The 13580-nt window shown below is 41.2% G+C and overlaps 1 protein-coding gene across 9 annotated transcripts in view; it reads left to right on the top strand.

The window, feature by feature from the left end:
• The window catches only part of LOC105494199 (cytochrome c oxidase assembly factor 1), a 195257-nt gene that overhangs the window by 160481 nt on the left and 21196 nt on the right, over positions 1-13580 (top strand). The window contains exon 1 of one of the 9 annotated variants that reach the window (XM_011762415.3): positions 13147-13443. The exons of the other annotated variants lie outside the window; for them this stretch is intronic. The gene's annotated coding sequence lies outside the window, so the exon portion shown is untranslated. Of the gene's footprint in view, positions 1-13146; positions 13444-13580 lie in introns of those variants that run through there. 9 annotated transcript variants of the gene reach the window in all.

Genomic DNA, 13580 nt, shown 5'->3' with positions numbered 1-13580 from the left:
TAATTATTGAATTCAGTAGTTCTTTATATGTATTCTAGATACAAGTCCATTGCCAAATATATGATTTGCATTTTTTTTTCCATTTTGTGGGTTGTTTTCACTTTCTTCATGGTGTCATAAATATTTTTAATGTTGTTAAAGTCTAATTTATCTATTTGTTTTTTGTCACTTGTGCCTTCGGTGTTATACCAAGGAACCATTGTCTAATCCAAGCTAATGAAGACTTATTCTCATGTTTCTTCTACGAGTTTTAGAGTTTAGTGCTTACATGTAGGTCTGATTCATTTTCAGTCGATTTTTGTGTATCGTGTTAGGAAAGGTTCCAACTGCATTTATTATTTTGTATGTGGATATCCAGTTGTTTCAGCATCATATGTTAAAAAGACTTCTTCCTCTATTTTATTGTCTTGGTACTCTTGTTGAAAATCAAATGACCTTAGATAAAAGGCTTTACTTCCGAACTCTCATCAGATGTTTTTAAATGGCAGTTTTAATTTTAATAAATTTACCAATAATTTATTGGAGAAATGATTATGGGACATATCCTGTGAGCCAGGCACTGCCGTAGGTTGCAGAGTTACAGCAGCAAACAAGACAGAGACTCCCTTGACCTTGAAGATTACATTTTAGTGGAGAGTGAAAAGATATGTGAAGAATATAAAACATTTGGGAACATTAGAGAAGGACAAAAGTATATGTTTGTGGGCATTACTTTATTTTCTTCACATAGCCTTCTATGTCTCTTTTAATGCATTTAGGCCTTCCTGCCATGTTTATAGTTAATATTTTTATATACACGTGTAATCTACCCAAATAGGCTAAATACTTCTTCAGGTCAAAGTCAGTCTTTGCCAGTCTGTCCCATCTAGATACAGTATGTGTTTAGTGGGCATGTGATGAATGAATAAATAGATTAATTACTTTTGGGGACTGAGTTTTTGAGTTTTTGAGTTTTTTTTTTTTTTTTTTTTTAAAAGACGGAGTCTCACCCTGTCGCTCAGGCTGTAGTGCAGTGGCACAATCTCAGCTCACTGCAGCCTATGCCTCCCTGGTTCAAGTGATTCTTCTGCCTCAGCCTCCCAAGTAGCTGGGACTACAGGTACCCGCCACCACACCCAGCTAATTTTTTTTTGTATTTTTAGTAGAGACCATGTTTTACCCTGTTGTCTAGGCAGGTCTTGAACTCCTGACTTCAAGTGATCCTCCTGCCTCGGCCTTCCAAAGTGCTGGGATTACAGGCGTGAACCACTGCACCCAGCCTGAATGTTTTATACACATCCATTCATATATACATAAACCTTTAAAATATCCATGTTATTCAGGGCTGTTAGAATAGTTTGGAAATAAGAGTGGAATCCTTTATATTCAAGTTGCTCTATGTTACACTTTCTTTTTTAATCTAGAATCTCAGGCTAAGTCTCCCTGCTTCAGCCCAGATTTCTGTTTGGTACTTAACCTCAGCCAGGGACCCGCTTTCCTTTCCTTCCTCACTCAAGTAATTTCAGCCCTCACTCTGTCCATAATGAGTCACTGATCACCTCTCTCTCTCCTCTGTTTCCATCAGGGAGTGAACCAATATTTTAAATTTTCACTCGAGAACAGAGCTGTCGGGCAAGTCCTGGGTAGGGTAAAGTTATTTGATGTGATTTTTTTTTTTTTTTTTTTTGAGACAGAGTCTCGCTCTGTCGCCCAGCCCAGGCTGGAGTGCAGTGGCGCGATCTCGGCTCACTGCAAGCTCCGCCTCCCGGGTTCACGCCATTCTCCTGCCTCAGCCTCCCGAGTAGCTGGGACTACAGGCGCCCACAACCGCGCCTGGCTAATTTTTTGTATTTTTAGTAGAGACGGGGTTTCACCGTGGTCTCGATCTCCTGACCTTGTGATCCACCCGCCTCGGCCTCCCAAAGTGCTGGGATTACAGGCGTGAGCCACCGCGCCCGGCATGATTTTTTTTTTTTTTAATCTTTTTGGTTTTAAGGAGTGAAAAGTTTAATAGGCAAGAAGGAAGGAAGAAGAAAACAGCTCCCCTGTACAAAGATAAAGGGAGGGGGCTATTTGAACAAAGAGAAAACCGTGTGTGCAGCAGAAAAGTGTCTGCTTATATGAGGAGGCTGGAGGAGGTGGTGCCTGATTTGCATAGGGCTCAAGGGATTGGTTTGACCAGGCATGTCACTCACGTAGCTCGCGGAAAAAACTGGCCCTCCCACCCTAGCTTTTTAATATGCAAATACAGGGTGCCATGATGCTCTACACACATGGGGATATGTGGGGGCGGCCATGTTGCCAGGCACCTGTGAGCAAGGGCAAGAAGTCGGCAGGAATCAAATGTTTGGGTGGACCCAGTTTCTGATGGCCTGCATTTGCATATCAATGACTTGGCTCTAAGAGCTGGGGCTTTCTTGCTAGACAAGAAGTGTTTCTGGAGCTGCTTTAAAGGAAATGAAAACTTCCCCAAGGACCCCTTTTCCTATCTGCCTGAAATAATTTCTTAATCAACTCCTATAACATTCCCCACTGTGGAGATGTCACCGTCAAGGGGTTTTGGGCGATGACTCTTTCTGGCTATTTCCTGCTGAAAAGGGGCATCGAATGGGGAACAGCAGCTAGGGCTTCTCCTGGGGTTGATCTAAGGGTCCTTGGAAGAATGGCATGTCCATGTGTGGTTCAGTTTGCAGCACTGTTTGGAGTTTGATTGCTTCTAGGTGAGAGGAAACAATTCAAGTTACAGTATTGAGTATACAGGGTCAAAATATTAATACGAGACATAAGCTTTCTGTCCAATATTTCAGTTAGAAGGTGCTACTGTGTATAACCCTACGGCAAATAGTACAATGAGTATAGCAATTCCCACAAGTGTGGTATAGTAGATAATTTTAATCTAAAATTTTACTTGCCAAGATATAGAATTTCCCTTTGGGGGTTTTCCTTGCTTTTATTTTCCAAACAAAGAAACCTTAGGGTTATGGGCACCCTACTCACTTTCATTACCTGGCAGAATTTGCAGGATAATTGCCCAGAACTAGCGTAGTGATCCAGATTTTTATGTTACCCATCTCTTCTTGTTTCTTCCAAGCTGTAGGAGATCGCCACTTGATTCACAGGAATAAGCAGGGTTAGTCTAAAATGTAGGCAAAAAGCTTTAAAACAATTAGTAAGACTAGGATTTAATGACAAATTTACGATAAGCTTTGGAGCACAATTTCTCTCTCCAGCCCTCATTTTTGGTAAAAACAAATTATGATAGGATCGTGTGTGTTGTTTGTAGAATAAACTTTAGTCTTATACTTCGCTTGATTATTTGCATAAAGTGCAGCAAGAATGGTTATTTCTACATAGGCCTTTTGGATTGGCTTTGATGGAACTCTGTTCCACAAGGAATCTCAGAAAAGACCTTTAAAACTGAGTCCAGCCATGAGTTTGTATCCTCAGAACACCTGTGAGTTGGGTGATCCTGTCCTCTTGAGGTCCCAAGATAAACTTGGAGCTCCTGGACCTGTTAGAAAGTGACATTCTTTACTGATAACAGGTTAAGATCCCTGTTCAGGGACTGTGTAGACAAGGTATGAGGCCAGTACTCCCCAAGGGGCTTTTATTGGCTCTGCATGTCAAGCTTGATTCCTTAAAGGGAAACACACCCTTTCAGTCAAAGCCTTGGTAAAATAGCCAGTTTTTCCAATTGTGTCCTGTTGACAAAGAAAAATGGATTCTTATTGCACGATGCAAACAACTATATTGCCATAAGATAAGAGTACTCACAGATAGTTTCCAAATTCTGGAGGAACCAGGCAGAGAAAAACAAACATGCTCCAAATATTGTTCACAGGAGTATACCTTATTCAATTATTAAAGGCCATAAATAGTTCCAAATAAGTTTTCTTGACTCTGAAAAACAAAACAAAGATCAGCAGTATTTCAAACAAAAGTTTGAAAAGCTTGCTTTAACATTCTGATTTCAGTCCATTAATTAGCTCTTGTTTTGCTTGGTATTTGTGAACATGTCAGTTCTTTGAGTCCTGCACGTTCTTTCTCTATTCCAATGTTAACAATCTTCAAGGCTATTAAAAATCCACATTTGAGAACATCTGTTAAAGTTCTTAATATAGCTTGATTGTAAACCATCTTTTGAGAAGGAACAAAGTAAGACAATTGTCTGTGAATGACAAAATTTCCAGGATACAGTTAAAAACATGACTGATAAGTTTATCTTCGTGGTTTACAATAACTTTACCCTTAATTATGGTTGATAGCATGTACTTAGACATTAGAATTTTAGAAATCCCATACAATTTTGGAACATATATTAGGATTACTCACCAAAATAGAACTTAAGGAAGATTGGACATCATTTTGGCAATCTCATGTGACTAAACATGTCAAATAATCTTGTTTACCTCTTTTCTGAATGTTTCAGGGACCCCCTGAACCATCCAAAAAGTCAGGCATCAGGAAGGACAATTTTGAAACTTGAAGTTTGATTTTGGGAGGCCTGTTAAATGTTAGACGTTTAGAACATTTGATGTTAGGAAATAGAATTCTAGATTACCAAATGATGACTCAAAAGGCAAAAACCTTTCATTAGCCTTTACCATGACATGGAAATCCTGTTCAAAGCCAAAGTTTACCCTTGCATTAATTTATTAATGTTAACCCCAATTTGTTTCAGTGAAACTTTATAGATCATTGCGTCTAATCATAACCAATTTGACTGTTGAAATTTTTACAAACCTTTTATAACGCTTTTACTAAAGGGCAGATTAGTGTCTTAAGACCTGCTTGCCATGCTTTTTGTTTTTGTTTTTGTTTTTTTTTTTTTTGAGACGGAGTCTCGCTTTGTCGCCCAGGCTGGAGTGCAGTGGCCGGATCTCAGCTCACTGCAAGCTCCGCCTCCCAGGTTTACGCCATTCTCCTGCCTCAGCCTCCTGAGTAGCTGGGACTACAGGCGCCCGCCACCTCGCCCGGCTAGTTTTTTGTATTTTTTTAGTAGAGACGGGGTTTCACCGTGTTAGTCAGGATGGTCTCGATCTCCTGACCTCATGATCCGCCCGTCTCGGCCTCCCAAAGTACTGGGATTACAGGCTTGAGCCACCGCGCCCAGCCTGCCATGCTTTTATTTCAGTGTCTAATTCATGGAAAGACCATATAATACCCTTTTGTGTTTAATTAATGTTCACTGTTAACTTCTAGCAACTTTTATTTTTGGTGAAAAATATGGTTAGTAAGCAGTTTTTTTTTTTTTTTTTTTTTTGAGACGGAGTCTCGCTCTGTCGCCCAGGCTGGAGTGCAGTGGCGCGATCTCGGCTCACTGCAAGCTCCGCCTCCCGGGTTCACGCCATTCTCCTGCCTCAGCCTCCCGAGTAGCTGGGACTACAGGCGCCCACAACCGCGCCTGGCTAATTTTTTGTATTTTTAGTAGAGACGGGGTTTCACCGTGGTCTCGATCTCCTGACCTTGTGATCCGCCCGCCTCGGCCTCCCAAAGTGCTGGGATTACAGGCGTGAGCCACCGCGCCCGGCCAAGCAGTTTTAATTATATACTAGGTGTGGATCCTAGGACCCAGAGAGAAGTGCAGATAAAGTTTGACTTTTCACCATCCAACTCTATATGTCCCAGCTTTACCTATCTATAAAGCAGGCAGTATACAATCTTGGAACATTTGGCAAACCTAGTATCTATGTTGTATGATTTAGACCACCTGTTTGCATTTTGACGACACTTGCATTTTACCAATAATCCTTAAGACTATTTTTGTTTTTTGAAGTCACATGAACTAAAAAATACTTGATTTAAGTGCATATTTTTCTTTAAGCCAATCAGAGCTCTTTTTATAGACATTACACACAACGCATGTATAGCAACACAAACATACAGAAGATTGAGCACTTGTTAAGATTTTTCATTTGCTAGTTTCTTAATTGGATTACTGGCTTCGGGGTGGAGTCCTTGGAGAAACAAGGCCAGGTAGCATACATTTTTTAGGGCCTAATAAGCAGGTATAGCTGAAGGCAAAGACAGGTCCCTAAAATTAAGGGTGCCGTTTTTTACTGGATCTTGGGTCCAGTATAAACAGTGTAGTGCTTCTACCATGCTCTTCATTGCAAGGCAACCCAAAGCCAATTGGCTTATTTTGTAATTAGCCCGTGTGATGGTTATTTTTATGTGTCAGTTTTAGTATAAGTATATAACTTAAAGAAGATTGGAGATCTTAAGTGGCTAAAAGATGTCCAGATGGCTGGTTAAACACAATTTCTGGAGGTATCTGTGAGGGTATTTTCAGAAGAGATTAGCATTTGAGATTAGCATTTGAATCAGTAGACTGAAGATCTCCCTCACCAGTGAGGTGGGCATCATGCAACACATTGAGGGCCCCAAAAGAATGAAAAGGCAAAAGAAAGGACAAATTTACTCTGTGATATGATTTGGCTCTGTGTCCCCACCCAAATCTCATTTTGAATTGTAATCCCCACGTGTGGAGGGAGGGAGGTGATTGGATCATGGGGGCAGTTTCCTTCATGCCATTCTTGTGGTACTGAGGGAGTTCTCAGGAGATCTGGTGGTTTTATAAATGGCTTTCCCCTGCGCTTTTCACTTTGTCTCCTGCCTGCCGCCATGTAAGAGGTGCCTGCTTCCCCTTCTGCCATGATTGAAAGTTCCCTGAGGCCTCCCCAGCCATGTGGAACTGTGAGTCAACTAAAACTCATTTGTTTGTAATTACTCAGTCTCAGGTGGTATCTTTATAGCAGTGTCAGAACGAATTAATACACTCTGCTTGAGCTGGGTTTCGCAGAACTCTTCTCAAGTTCTGTGAAACTACATATCTGAGTAGGGCAGTGCTTTTGTATTTTTTCCTGAAAAGTACAGAAGAGTGATATATGTGAATGTTTACCTAAGCAATACCTTTCCTGTTTATAGCAGAAGGAGCCACTGTATTTTCTTTAAAGCATGGAATAGTAATGATTTATTTTCCTCACAGCTGCAGATCCTTGGATTAATAGTTGTTTTTCTTCAATTTTGATGCTCTATACTGCTTGGTAAATACTGTGTATAATTTGGGATGTTGAGCAGTATGTTTTGTGATCTCATATCAGGTTTAGATTGAAAGCTCAAATCTTTTCAGGAAAATGTCTGTTTTTTCTCATTTTATTGAAGTTGTAGTTCACAGTAGTAATAACGGTGTATATTATAGTGGATGAATTTTTTTTCCCCCCCAAAAGCCATTAATGTGTAAAACACCTAGCTCAGGGCCACTGTGCCAGGAGGTGCTTAGTACAAATTCGTTTCTTCTTTCTTTTCTTGTTTCTGGATCATGGAGCAATTTCATGTAAGAATGGAATAAATTTCACCTCTCAGAAGAATATTTTGAAATGAGCAATTTTCCTGTTTGACTACACAGACATCTAGTATGCTTGCATAAAAGGAAAAGTCATATGAGAACATCTGAATTTAGAAGTACTTGAAAGTAAAAGACTGAAGACATAAAGGAAATGTTAGCAGGATGATAAATGTCCATTGATTTAAACTGACAGGAGCTCTGTTCTGCTTGATAGCGTATTCTTGTAGGGAAAGCTGATCCTAGCTGATGGCTAGCTCTGGAGCAGGCTTGTTGAAGCTGTTCATAAATTTATTTATTTATTTTTTAGAGACAGTATCTCACTCTGTCACCCAGGCTGGAGTATGGTGGCATGATTATGATTCACTGCAGCTTGAACCCCTGGGCTCAAGTGACCCTCCTACTTTAGGCTCCCAAGTAGCTTGCATGACAGCAGTGTGCCACCTGTTCATAAATTTAGAACAATATTTAATGTCAAGTTAGTGATTTTTCTAAGGGCAGAACAGGGATTTCTACAAGGTGAGCATGCTTCTGTAATCACCACACAGGTCAGGAAATAAAACGTTATTTATATTCCATATTTCTTTATGCGATGTCTAGACACTGTTTTCATATTCCCCAGAGGTAACTACTGTCCTGATTGAAAACACCATAGATTTGGACTGGGTGCGGTGGCTCACACCTGTAATCCCAGCACTTTGGGAGGCCGAGGCAGGCAGATCACAAGGTCAGGAGATCGAGACCATCCTGGCTAAAATGGTGAAACCCCATCTCTACTAAAAATACAAAAAATTAGCCAGGCATGATGGTGGGCGCCTGTGGTCCCAACTACTCGGGAGGCTGAGGCAGGAGAATGACTTGAACCTGGAAGGCGGAGCTTGCAGTGAGCCGAGATTGTGCCACTGCACTCCAGCCTGGGAGACAGAGCAAGACTCTGTCTCAAAAAAAAAAAAAAAAAAAAAACAAAACATAGATTTTATGTGATTTAAAAATATATGGACACAGTATTATTTAGCCTAAAAAAGGAAGAGAATTTGGTCACTTGGTCACTTTGATACTATGCTAAGTGAAATAAGCCATAACAAAAAGACAAATAATGAAGCTGGGTGTGGTGGCACATGCCTGTAATCCCAGCCACTTGGAAGACTGAGGCAGGAGGATTGCTTGAACCTAGAAATTAGAGGCTGTAGTATGCCATGATCACAGCAGTTAATAGCTATCACAATCCAGCCTGGGCAATATTAGCAAGACCCTCTCTCTCATTCTCTGTCTCTCTCTAAAGACAAATACTTAATGATTGCATTTTATTTTTAATTTATTTTTTGAGACAGGGTCTCACTGTGTCATCCAGGCTGGAGTAAAGTGGCACGATCTTGGCTCACTGCAACCTCTGCCTCCTGGGCTTAAGGGATTCTCCATTTTTCTCTTTTTAGTAGAGACGGAATTTCACCATGTTGCCCAGACTGGTCTCAAACTCCTGAGCTCAAGCCATCTGCCTGCCTTGGCTACTCAAAGTGTTGGGATTACAGGTGTGGCCACTGTGCCTGGCCTAAATGATTCCATTTAAATAAGGTATCTAAAAGTAGTAAATTTCATAGAAAGTATTAATAGAATGGTAGTTGCCAGGGCTTGGGGGATGGGGAAATGGAGAGTTAATGTTCAATGGATTTTTAGGCTTTTGTTTGTTTGTTTTTGAGAGAGGGTCTTCCTATATGTCGCAGAGGCTGGAGTGGAGTGGCATGATCATGGTTCATTGTAGTCTCGAACTCTTAGGCTCAAGTGATCCTCTTGCCCTGCCTCAGCCTGCTCAGTAGCTGGGACCACAGGCACGAGCCTGTAAGTTTTTGTCTTTAATTTTTGATACAGTAAATGTGTTGAAATGCAGTTATCGCAGATATCAAGAATTAGTATAAATCTAAGTAATTAAGGCAGAGTGGTATTGTCACAAGGATTGACAAATATATCAGTGGCATAGACTAGACTTGTATTAGGCTGTTTTTATTTTGCTATAAAGGAATACCTGAGTAATTTATAAAGAAAAGAGGTTTAATTGGCTTATGGTTCTGGAGGCTGCACAAGTGTGGTGCCAGTATCTGCTCAGCTTCTGAGGGGGAGCTTCTGAGGGGGGCCTCAGGGAGCTTTTACTCATGGCAGAAGGTGAAGTGGGACCAGGCATATCACATGGCAAGAGCAGGAGCAAGAGAGAGGGCTAGAGGAGGTGCCACATACTTCAAACAACCAGATCTCGCAAGAACTCACTCACTATTGTGAAGACAGCACCAAGAGGATGGTGCCCACCCATTCCTGAGAAATCCACCCCAGTCATCCAGTCACTTCCCACCAGGCCCCACCTCCAACATTGGGGATTACATTTAAACATGAGATTTTGGGGGACAAATACCCAAACTATATCAAGACTTTGGAAACAGGTCCACACTGGTATGACACTTGATTTATGACAAAAATAGTAATAACAGAGCAGTTGAGATAGGCCTGGGTTTTGAGAGCTTGGGTCTCTTGGTTCCTTGGAGAAGCAATTCTCAAATATTTTGGTGTCAGGGCCCCTTTACATTCTGTTGTTTATGTGGGTTCTATCTATTGCTATTACTGTATTAGAAATTAAAACTGAGAACTTAAAAAATATTCATTTTGAGAAAATAAACCTAGGTAACATTAACATAAATGGTATATCTTTATGAAAATTTTAAGATTTAGTGACAATGACATTGTTTTACATTGTTTCAAAAATTCTTTAATGTCTGCCTTGATAGAAGACCAATGTACCTGCTTCTGCATTCAATCTGATGCAATATATTTTTTTGGTTGAAATATATGAAAATAGGCTGGGCGCGGTGGCTCACTCCTGTAATCTCAGCACTTTGGGAGGCTGAGGTGGGTGGATCACGAGGTCAGGAGTTCAAGACCAGCTGGCCAACATAGTGAAACCCCGTCTCTACTAAAAATACAAAAAAATTTAGCTGGTTGTGGTGTCAGGTGCCTGTAGTCCCAGCTATTTGGGAGGCTGAGGCAGGAAAATTGCTTTAACCTGAGAGGCGGAGGTTGCAGTGAGCCAAGATCACGCCACTGCACTCCAGCCTGGGCGACACAGTGAGACTCTGTCTCAAAACAAAAAAAGAAATATGAAAATAATCTGTCCTCAAATAGATGCGTAGTTGGAAAAGGGAGGAGCATGTTCATAGTTTTTTCATGTTAATAGTCTTTTCACATAATTGTAGATCTTCTTTGATACCACACCAAAACTTGGCAAGTGGTAATTTTTTTTTTTTTTTTTGAGATAGAGTCTTGCTCTGTCGCCCAGGCTGGAGTGCAGTGGCGCAATCTCAGCTCACACTGCAAGCTCCGCCTCCCAGGTTCACCCCATTCTCCTGCCTCAGCTTCCCGAGTAGCTGGGACTACAGGCGCCCACCACCACGCCTGGATGATTTTTTGTATTTTTGATAGAGATGGGGTTTCACCGTGTTAGCCAGGATGGTCTCGATCTCCTGACCTTGTGATCTGCCCGCCTCGGCCTCCCAAAGTGCTGGGATTACAGGCGTGAACCACTCTGCCTGACCTGGAAAGGTCTGTTTCTTAGTAGAATCCCACTCTTTACCTACCACAAATCTAGTAACATCCTGTTAGATTAATGCCACAAACATTTTGTTGAGCTCCTATTCTATGTGTTAGATATGAGGCATTCTAAAATGGAAAACCCAATCCTAGCCTTAAAATAGTTAAATGTCTGTTGAGAATTAGATAATTTAACACCCATAGCATACTAAAGTAACTATTGTGAAAGTGTAGATGAAAGAAAAATTAAGTTTGCCTTGGTAAGCCAAGGATCTCTTCTAACATTATAATTAGCATTTGAGCTGAGACTTAAAGGGTGGTTAGGGTTGCCAGGGTGGACAGGAAGTACCAGGGCCTGTGGCACTTACCATATTCTGCTCAGTGTAACTCAGGAGCGTGGTTGGGTTTAAGAATGTGGTGAGGAAACTGGGCAGTAGGGCCATGTAATGCAAAGAAGCTTAGATTTTTTTCTGAATAGGATGGGGAGCCATTGAAGAATGTGATACAATCAGTTTTCTGTATTAGAAGGAGTCTAGACTAGAGAGGAATGAGGACAAAGGCAGAGCAGTCTTGGTAACCCCTTGGTTGAAAGAGATACTGGGGGCCAAATTAGGGCATTTGGGGGATAAAGATGAGGTGGAAAACATCAAAAGATATTTAGGAAACAGATTGGATGGGTTTGAGGGGGCTTGATTAGATTGGGGGTAATTTAGGTTAGGGGCATAGGCCCTGGAGTCAGGCAGACCTGGGCTCAAATCCTGACTCTGTCACTTCTTTAAGGAATGGCTCTGGACAATTAACCCAAATCTCAGCTTCTTCACCTATAAAATAGGGAGAGTAATTCCTGCTTTATAAAACCCTTAAGAAGATTTGATAAGATACATGCAAAGCTCTTGCATGTTGAGTAAACATATGGAAGCTACTTTTGTTTTTGTGAGGATGACTCCCAGGTATCTATCTGATTTAGGCACCTGGGTTGGTTCCATTCACCAAGTAGGGAATGCAGGAAGGGGAGAGCTGGTGTGGAGTGGAGGAGGGTCAAGGCAGGAGCTCACCTGGGGACTTGTGGAAGTATTTACTAGGAATTTCAAGTGCAGAAGGGACACCTGGCCTGGAGATAGAGATGTGGGAATTATTTTAGTAGACCTAGATTCATGCCCTTGAATGAGATGTTCTTGAGTTCAGGGAGCAGGAAAGGGCATATAGAGTGTATTAATTTGCTAGGTTCGTCATTAACAAAATAGCACAGACTGGGTGGCTTAAATGTTTAAATGACAGGAATATATTTTCTCACAGGTCTGGAGGTAGAAGTTGAAGATGCAGGTGTCACCAGGTTTGGTTTCTTCTGAGGCCTCTTGCCTTGGCTTGTAGATGCCACCCTCTCCTTTTGTCCTCATGTAGTCTTTTCTCTTTGCGTGTGTGTGTCTGAGTCCAGATTTCTTACTGGATTAAGATGCACCCTGAAAAATCTCATATTAATTTAATTACCTTTTTAAAGACCTTTTTTCCTAATACTGTGATGTTCTGAGGACCTGGGGATTAGGGCTTCAACATATGAATTTTAGGAGGACACAATTCAGCCCCTAACATAGAATGAGGGACTATTTAAAACAGGCAGGGGAGGGGAGAGGACTGTCCAGAGAAGTAGAAGGCAAACATGTGTGTCTGTGAGAATAAAGGGAGGGCTCTAGGGAGGGAAGAGTCAACTGCAAACCTCCCAGATTCCTTTTGTAGTCACTGATACCAAATTGTTTTATTTTTTAAATGCTTTCTTTTTCTAAAATGGAGGCTCTTAATAGGAATGCTGAAGTAAATGTTTAATAGGGTTTGCCCTACTCATACTCATTTGCAAAATGGTTATGAATCAGAGTCCATTCTATGAAGTTTTTATGCTAGAAAGTACTGAATACCTTCTTGCTGTGGTTTAAAATCTACAAGAGAATGGCCTTGAAATGTATTTGTTCAAGCAGATGAGATGTCATGACTAATGATTTGGAAATCATGGTTTTCTGTTTAAAACTTTCCACCAAGACTCTTTATCATTACTAAGTTCCAACTGCATGGTAGTTTTGAATGCTTAAATTTTTTTAAGGAGGTTTAAGGATAATATTGATAAATTCAGAAATCACTCTGCTATGCGCCTTGTCCTTCACCCTTTCCCCAGTTTCTGTTAATAATTTTGTCAACGCGTCCTGTTAATTCTGCTTCATATCTCAAGTGTATTTACTTCTTTGCAGGTCTGCTACTACCAGCTAGTCCAAGCCACCACCAACTCTGCCATGGAACCTTTTAATTGGACTCCCTCCTTCCATTCTTGTCCTTTCTAGAGAAATCTTAAACGAAAAACAAGTCATACTGTGTCATTGCCTGATTGAAACCCTCAGCATCTTCTCATTACACTTTGAGTAAAATCCAGACTCCCTACCATACCTGCAAAACCTGCACGATGAAGACCCTGCCCTCTTGACTGGCCTCCTCTTCCACACCTCATTCACGGCCTGCTTTCGGCTTCTTGAAGATACGGAGGCTGTGGCTGCCCCAGGGCCTTGGTGTGTTTGGCATGCCCTTCCCCTGGTTTTCAAATGATCCCTCCAGTTTCAACTTAAATGTCACCTTGGCAGAGGTGCCGTTCTTCACTGCCACAGTTAAAATTGCGCCTTCTCCCTTTCATATTCTAGTATATGCC

Source organism: Macaca nemestrina, chromosome 4, assembly GCF_043159975.1.
Source record: "Macaca nemestrina isolate mMacNem1 chromosome 4, mMacNem.hap1, whole genome shotgun sequence".
NCBI classification, from domain to species: Eukaryota; Metazoa; Chordata; class Mammalia; order Primates; family Cercopithecidae; genus Macaca; species Macaca nemestrina.
This window is presented reverse-complemented; position numbering and strand designations above follow the sequence as displayed.